General features: G+C 38.5%; 1 long non-coding RNA gene and 1 pseudogene across 3 annotated transcripts in view; both read left to right on the top strand.

Annotated features, from left to right (window-relative positions):
- LOC116103185 overlaps positions 1 to 8,206 on the top strand; it is a 102,463-nt gene that overhangs the window by 2,310 nt on the left and 91,947 nt on the right. The gene's annotated exons all lie outside the window — the stretch shown is intronic.
- LOC116103183 lies at positions 7,518 to 8,146 on the top strand (annotated as a pseudogene). Its single transcript, XR_004123425.1, has one exon. The product of XR_004123425.1 is annotated as a destrin pseudogene (transcript).

Genomic DNA, 8,206 nt, shown 5'->3' with positions numbered 1-8,206 from the left:
TTTTTTTTTTTTTTTTTTAGCTCTGTAGCCAATTTTTTATAGGGTTATTTGTTTCTCTGGAGTCTAACTTTTTGAGTTCTTTCTATATATTGGATATTATCCCTCTTTTAGATATAGGATTGGTAAAGATCTTTTCCAAATCTGTTGGTTGGTGTTTTTGTCCTATTGGCAGTGTCCTTTGCCTTACAGAAGCTTTGTAATTTTATGAGGTTCCGTTTGTCAATTCTTGATCTTAGAGCATAAGCTATTAGTGTTCTGTTCAGGAAAATTTCCCCTGTGCCCATGTGCCTGAGGCTCTTCCCCACTTTCTTTTCTATTAGTTTTGGTGTATCTGGTTTTATGTGGAGGTCCTTGATCCACTTGGTCTTGAGCTTTGTACAAGGAAGTAGGAATGGATCAATTTGCATTCTTCTACATACTAACCTCCAGTTGAGCCAGCACCATTTGTTGAAAATGCTATCTTTTTTCCCACTGGATGGCTTTAGCTACTTTGGTAAAAATCAAGTGATCATAGGTGTGTGTTTTAATTTCCAGGTCTTCAGTACTATTCCATTGACCTACCTGCCTGTCACTGTACCAATACCATGCAGTTTTTATCACAATTGCTAGGTAGTATACAACTAAGGTTCGGGATGGTGATTCCACCAGAAGTTCTTTTATTGCTGACAATAGTTTTCGCTATCCTAGGTTTTTTGTTATTTGGATGAATTTGCAAATTGCACTTTCCAACTCTGTGAAGAACTGTGTTGGGATTTTGATGGGAATTGCATTGAATCTATAGATTGCTTTTGTCAAGATGGCCATTTTTACTATATTAATCCTGCCAATCCACAATCATGGGAGATCTTTCCATCTTCTGAGATCATCTTCGATATCTTTCTTCAGAGACTTGAAGTTCTTGTCATACAGATCTTTCACTTGCTTAGAGTCACACCAAGGTATTTTATATTATTTGTGACTATTGTGAAGGGTGTTGTCTCCCTAATTTCTTTCTCAGCCTGTTTATCCTTTGTGTAGAGGAAGGCCACTGCCGTGCTTGAGTTAATTTTATATCCAGCTACTTTGCTGAAGTTGTTTATCAGGTTTAGGAGCTCTCTTTTTGGGGTCACATCTGCAAATAGTGATAATTTGACTTCTTCCTTCCAATTCGTATCCCTTTGATCTCCTTTTGTTGTCTAATTGCTCTGGCTAGCACTTCAAGTACAATATTTAATAGATAGAGAGTGGCAGCCTTCTCTAGTTCCTGATTTTAGTGAGATTGCTTCAAGTTTCTCTCCATTTAGTTTGATGTTGACTACTGGTTTGCTGTATATTGCTTTTACTATGTTTAGGTGTGGGCCTTGAATTCCTGATCTTTCAAGAATTTTATCATGAAGGTGTGTTGGATTTTGTCAAATGCTTTCTCAGCATCTAATGAGATGATCATATAGTTTTTTTCTTTGAGTTTGTTTATATAGTGAATTACATTGATGGATTTCCATATATTGAACCATCCCTGCATTCCTGGGATGAATCCTACTTAATCATGAAGGACGATTGTTTTGATGTGTTCTTGGATTTGGTTTTCAAGAATTTTATTGAGTATTTTTGCATTGATATTCATAATTGAAATTGGTCTAAAGTTTTCTTTTGCAAGGTCTTTAGGTGTCAGAGTAATTGTGGCTTCATAGAATAAATTGAGTAGAGTACCTTCTGTTTCTATTTTGTGGAATAGTTTGAGGAGTATTGATATTAGGTCTTCTCTGAAGGTCTGATAAAACTCTGCACTAAACCCATCTGATCCTGAGTTTTTTTTTTTTTTTTTTGGTTGGGAGACTATTAATGACTGCTTCTATTTCTTTAGGGGATATGGGACTCTGTTTAGATGGTTTATCTTGTATATATTTAATATTGGTACCTGCTATCTGTCTAGAAAATTGTCCATTTCATCCAGGTTTTCCAGTTTTCTGGAGTATAGGCTTTTGTAGTAGGATCTCATAGTTTTCTGGATTTCCTCAGTTTCTGTTGTCATGTCTCCCTTTTCATTTCTGATTTTGTTAATTAGGATACTGTCTCTGTGCCCTCTGGTTCGTCTGGCTAAGGGTTTATCTATTTTGATGATCTTCTCAAAGAACCAACTCCTGGTTTGGCTTATCCTTTGTATAGTTCTTTTTGTTTCCACTTGGTTGATTTCAGCCCTGAGTTTGATTATTTCCTGCCATCTACTCCTCTTGGGTAAATTTGCTTCTTTTTTGTTCTAGAGCTTCCACACGTGCTGTCAAATCGCTGGTGTATGCTCTCTCCTGTTTCTTTTTGGAGGCACTCAGAGTTATGAGATTTCCTCTTAGGACTGCTTTCATTGTGTCCCATAAGTTTTTGTATGTTGTGGCTTCACTTTCATTAAACTCTAAAAAGTTTTAATTTCCTTCTTTATTTCTTCCTCATCCAGGTCTTCATTGAGCAGAGTGTTGTTAAGCTTCCACGTGTATGTGGGCTTTCTATTGTTTATGCTGTTATTGAAACCAGCCTTAGTCCCTGGTTATCTGATAGGATGTAAGGTATTATTTCAATCTTCTTGTATCTGTTGAGGCCTGTTTTGTGACCAATTATATGGTCAATTTTGGAGAAGATACCATGAGGTGCTGAGAAGAGCGTATAATCTTTTGTTTTAGGATGAAATTTTCTGTAGATATCTGTTAAATCCAGTTGGTTCATAATTTCTGTTAGTTTCACTGTATCTCTGTTTAGTTTTTGCTTCCATGATCTGTTCATTGCAGAGAGTGTTGAAGTCTCCCACTATCATTGTGTGCAGAGCAATGTGTGCTTTGAGCTCTAGTAGTTTCTTTTATGAATGTAGATGCCCTTGCATTTGGAGCATAGAGGTTCAGAATTGAGAGTTCATCTTGGTAGATTTTATCTTTGATGAGTATGAAGTGCCCCTCCTTGTCTTTTTTGATCACTTTAGGTTGAAAGTCGATTTTATGCGATATTAGAATGGCTACTCCAGCTATTCTTTTCTTTCTTTCTTTTTTTTTTTTTAGGTGTTTTCTTTATTTACAATATCTCCTTTCCCAGGTTCTCCTCCAAAAGAAAAAAGTAAAAATAAAATAAAATAAGAAGAAAAAATAAAATAACCCCTCCCAAAACTAAGACAATCCCCTGGTCCCTTCCCCTCCCCCTGCTTACAACTCTACCCCCTCCTGCTTACTGGCCCTGGCATTCCCCTACACTAGGGCATAGAACCTTTACAAGGCCAAGGGTCTCTCCTCCTATTGATGAGCAACTTGGCCATCCTCTGCTATACACATGCTGCTGGAGCCATGGAGTCCCCCCATGTGTATTCTTTGGTTGGAGTTTTAGTCCCTGGGAGCTCTGAGGATACTAGTTAGTTCATATTGTTGTTCGTCCTAAGGGGCTGCCAACCCTTCAGCTCCTTGGGTTCTTTCTCTAGATCCTTCATTGGGGACCCTGTACACAGTCCAATGGATGGCGGTGAGCCTCTACTTCTGTATTAGTTGGGTACTGTCAGAACCTCTCAGGTGACAGCTATCTCAGGCTCCTGTCATCCAGCACTTGTTGGCATCCACAATAGTGTCTAGATTTGATGATTGAATATGGGAAGGATTCCCAGTTGGAGCAGTCTCTGAATTGTCCTTCCTTTAGTCTCTGCTCCATAGTTAGCTTCTCTAACTCCTTCCATGGGTATTTTGTTCCCCCTTTTAAGAAGGAATGAAGTATCCTCACTTTGGTCTTCCTTCTTCTTGAGTTTCTTATGGTTTGTGGTTTGTACTTTGTGTATTCTGATCTTCTGGGCTAATATCATTTATCAGAAAATGTATACCATGTGTGTTCTTTTGTGATTGGGTTACCTCACTGAGGATGATATTCTCCAGGTCCATCCATTTCCCCAAGAATTTAATAAATTCATTGTTTTTAATAGCTGAGTAGTACTCCATTGTCTAGATGTACCACAATTTCTGTATCCATTCCTCTTTTGAGGGACATCTGGGTTGTTTTCACTTTCTGGCTGTTATAAATAGGCTGCTATGAACATAGTGGAGCATGTGTACTTATTACATGTTGTAGCATCTTCTGGGTATATGCCCAGGAGTGGTATAGCTGGGTCTTCTGGTAGTACTATTTCCAATTTCTGAAGGAACTGCCAAACTGATTTCCAGAGTGGTTGTACCAGCTTGCAATTCCACTAGCAATGAAGGAGTGTTCTTTCTCTACAACTTCACCAGCATCTGCTGTCACCTGAGCTTTTTATCCTAGCCATTCTGACTGGTGTGAGGTGGAATCTCAGGGTTGTTTTGATTTGCATTTCCCTGATGACTAAGGATGTTGAACATTTTTTTTAGGTGCTTCTCAGCCATTCCATATTCATCAGTTGAGAATTCTTTGTTTAGCTCTGCACCCCATTTTTTAATTGGGTTATTTGTTTCTCTGGAGTTTAACTTCTTGAGTTCTTTGTATATATTGAATATTATCCCTCTTTTAGATATAGGATTGGTAAAGATCTTTTCCCAATTTGTTTGTTGCCATTTTGTCCTATTGACAGTGTCTTTTGCCTTACAGAAGCTTTGCAATCATATGAAGTCCCATTTGTCGATTCTTGATCTTAGAGCATAAGCTACCATCAACATAGTTCACTATATAAATAAACTCAAAGAAAAAACCATATTACCATCTCATTAGATGCTGAGAAATCATTTGACAAAATTCAATATCTCTTCATGATAAAAGTCTTGGAAAGATCAGGAATTCAAGGCCCATACTTAAACATAGTAAAGGCAATATACAGAAAACCAGTAGCCAACATCAAACTAAATGGAGAGAAACTTGAAGCAATCCCACTAAAATCAGTGACTAGACAAGGCTGCCCACTCTCTCCCTACCTATTAAATATTGTCTTTGAAGTCCTAGCAAGAGCAATTAGACAACAAAAGGAGATCAAAGGGATACAGATTGGAAAGGAAGAAGTCAAATCATCACTATTTGCTGATGCTATGATAGTATACTTAAGTGACCACCAAAGTTCTTCCAGAGAGCTCCTAAACCTGATAAACAACTTCAGCAAAGTAGCTGGATATAAAATTAACTCAAGCAAATTAGAGGCCTTCCTCTACACAGAGGATAAAGAGGCTGAGAAAGAAATTAAGGAAACAACACCCTTCACAATAGTTACAAATAATGTAAAATACCTTGGTGTGAGTCTAACTAAGCAAGTAAAAGATCTGTTTAACAAAAACTTCAAGTCTCTGAAGAAGGAAATTGAAGAAGATCTCAGAAGATGGAAAGATCTCCCATGCTCATGGATTGGCAGGATTAATATAGTAAAAATGGCCATCCTGCCAAAAGCAATCTACAGATTGAATGCAATCCCCATCAAAATTCCAACTCAATTCTTCACAGACTTAGAACGAGCAATTTGCAAATTCATCTGGAATAACAAAAGACCCAGGATAGTCAAAACTATTTTCAACAATAAAGGAACCTCTGGTGGAATCACCATCCCAGATCTTAAGCTGTACTACAAAGCAATTGTGATAAAAACTGCATGGTACTGGTACAGTGACAGACAGGTAGATCAATGGATAGTATTGAAGACCCAGAAATGAACCCACAAACCTATGGCCACTTGATCTTTGACAAAGGAGCTACCATCCAGTGGAAAAAAAGATAGCATTTTTTAACAAATGGTGCTGGCTCAACTGGTGGTTAGCATGTAGAAGAAGGCAAATTGATGTATTCTGATCTTCTTGGGCAAAGCTCAAGTCCAAGTGGATCAAGGACCTCCACATAAAACCAGATGCACTGAAACTAATAGAAAAGAAAGTGGGGAAGAGCCTCGAGCACTCCAGCTTTTTTTCTTGGTATTATTTGCTTGGAAAATTGTTTTCCAGCCCTTTACTCTGAGGTAGTGTCTTTTTATCACTGAGGTGGGTTTCCTGTATGTAACAAAATGTTGGGTCCTGTTTCCATAGCCAGTGTGTTATTCTCTGTCTTTTTATTGGGGAATTGGGTCCATTGATGTTAAGAGATATTAAGGAATAGTGATTGTTGCTTCCTGTTATTTTGTTGTTAGAGTTGGAATTCTGTTGTGGCTATCTTCTTTTAGTTTTGTAAAAAGATTGCTTTCTTGCTTTTTCTACCATATAGTTTCCCTCTTTGTGTTGGAGTTTTCCATTTATTATCTTTTGAAGGGCTGTATTTGTGGAGAGATATTGTGTAAATTTGTTTTTGTCATGGAATACCTTGGTTTATCCATCTATGGTAATTGAGAGTTTTGCTGGGTATAGTAGCCTGGGCTGGCATTTGTGTTCTCTTAGGGTCTGTATGACATCTGCCGAGGATGTTCTGGCTTTCATAGTCTCTGGCGAGAAGAGTGGTATAATTCTGATAGGTATGCCTTTATATGTTACTTGAACTTTTCCCTCACTGCTTTTAAAATTCTTTCTTTGCTAATGCATTTTGTGCTTTGATTATTATGTGATGGGAGGAATTTCTTTTCTGATCCAAACTACTTGGAGTTCTGTAGGCTTCTTGTATATTCATGGGCATCTCTTTTTTACGTTAGGGAAGTCTTCTCCTATAATTTTTTTGAAGATATTTGCTGGCCCTTTAAGTTGGGATTCTTCACTCTCTTCTATACCTATCACCGTAGGTTTGGTCTTCTCATTGTATCCTGGATTTCCTGGATGTTTTGGGTTAGGATCCTTTTGCATTTTCTGTTTTCTTTGACTGTGTCAATGTTTTCTATGGTATCTTCTGCCCCTGATATTCTCTCTTCTATCTCTTGTATTCTGTTGGTGATGCTTGTATATACGACTCCTATTCTCTTTCCTAGGGTTCTTTTTCTTTTTCCAGAGTTGTATTTCTTTGTGATTTCTTTATTGTTTCTATTTCCATTTTTAGATCCTGGATGGTTTTGTTCATTTTCCTCACCTGTTAGGCTGTGTTTTCCTGTAATACTTTAAAGGATTTTTGTGTGTGATCTTTAAGTGCTTGTACCTGTTTATGCGTGTTCTCCTGTATTTCTTTAAGGGAGTTATTTATGTCCTTCTTAAATTCCTCTATCAGCATCATGAGATATGATTTTAGATCCGAATCTTGCTTTTCCAGTGTGTTGGGTTATCCAGGACTTGCTGTGGTGGGAGTACTGGGTTCTGATCATGCCAAGTAGTCTTGGTTTCTGTTGGTTAAGATTCCTGAGTTTGCCTTTTGTCATCTGGTAATCTCTTGTTTTAGATGTTCTTGCTGTCTCTGGATGGAGCTTGTTCCTCCTGTGGGTCTCTAAGCCTGTGTCAGCACTTCTGGGAGATCAGTTCTCTCCTGGTAAGACCCGTGCACAGCGGGCTGTGGAACAGCCTTCCCTTCTGGGTGTAGAGGGATTCAGGAAGGACCCTGTCCCTGCTGCTCTGCCGCTACTGCAGTTTTCCTCCTGTCTGGTTCCATCTTAGAAAGTTAACAGAGGGCTCGCTCTCCTCCTTTTGCTGCACCGAAGAGGAAGGTGCACGCACTTTTCCGCCAGGCTCCTAGCTCTCCTCCTGAAGTCCGCCGCGAATATGGCCTCAGGAGTTCAAGTTGCGGATGAAGTATGTCGCATTTTCTACGACATGAAAGTTCGGAAATGCTCTACACCAGAAGAAATCAAGAAAAGAAAGAAGGCTGTCATTTTCTGTCTCAGTGCAGACAAAAAGTGCATAGTCGTTGAAGAAGGCAAAGAGATCTTGGTGGGAGATATTGGTGTTACCATAACTGATCCTTTCAAGCATTTTGTCGGAATGCTTCCTGAAAAAGATTGTCGCTATGCTTTGTATGACGCCAGCTTTGAAACCAAGGAGTCCAGAAAAGAAGAGCTAATGTTCTTCTTGTGGGCATCAGAACAAGCACCTCTGAAAAGTAAAATGATCTATGCAAGCTCAAAGGACGCCATCAAGAAGAAATTTCCAGGTATAAAGCATGAATATCAAGCAAATGGGCCAGAAGACCTCAATCGGAATAGTATAGCTGAAAAGCTAGGTGGCTCCCTAATTGTAGCATTTGAAGGATCCCCCTTGTAGATCATGAGTCAGTGCCATGAAGCTTCCAAATTTAACACTATCCTTTCACTATATAAGTAAAGCAAATATATTAGGCCAGGATCTCACTGAGTTATTTGTCATCTTTTAAACTAAAAATTTTATAGTATCTGCAGACACTACCTACATAAATCTAGCTTCTA

The sequence above is a fragment of the Mastomys coucha genome, unplaced genomic scaffold, assembly GCF_008632895.1.
Source record: "Mastomys coucha isolate ucsf_1 unplaced genomic scaffold, UCSF_Mcou_1 pScaffold21, whole genome shotgun sequence".
NCBI classification, from domain to species: domain Eukaryota; kingdom Metazoa; phylum Chordata; class Mammalia; order Rodentia; family Muridae; genus Mastomys; species Mastomys coucha.
The sequence above is the reverse complement of the archived record's forward strand: the minus strand, read 5'-3'. Positions and strand labels throughout refer to the sequence as shown.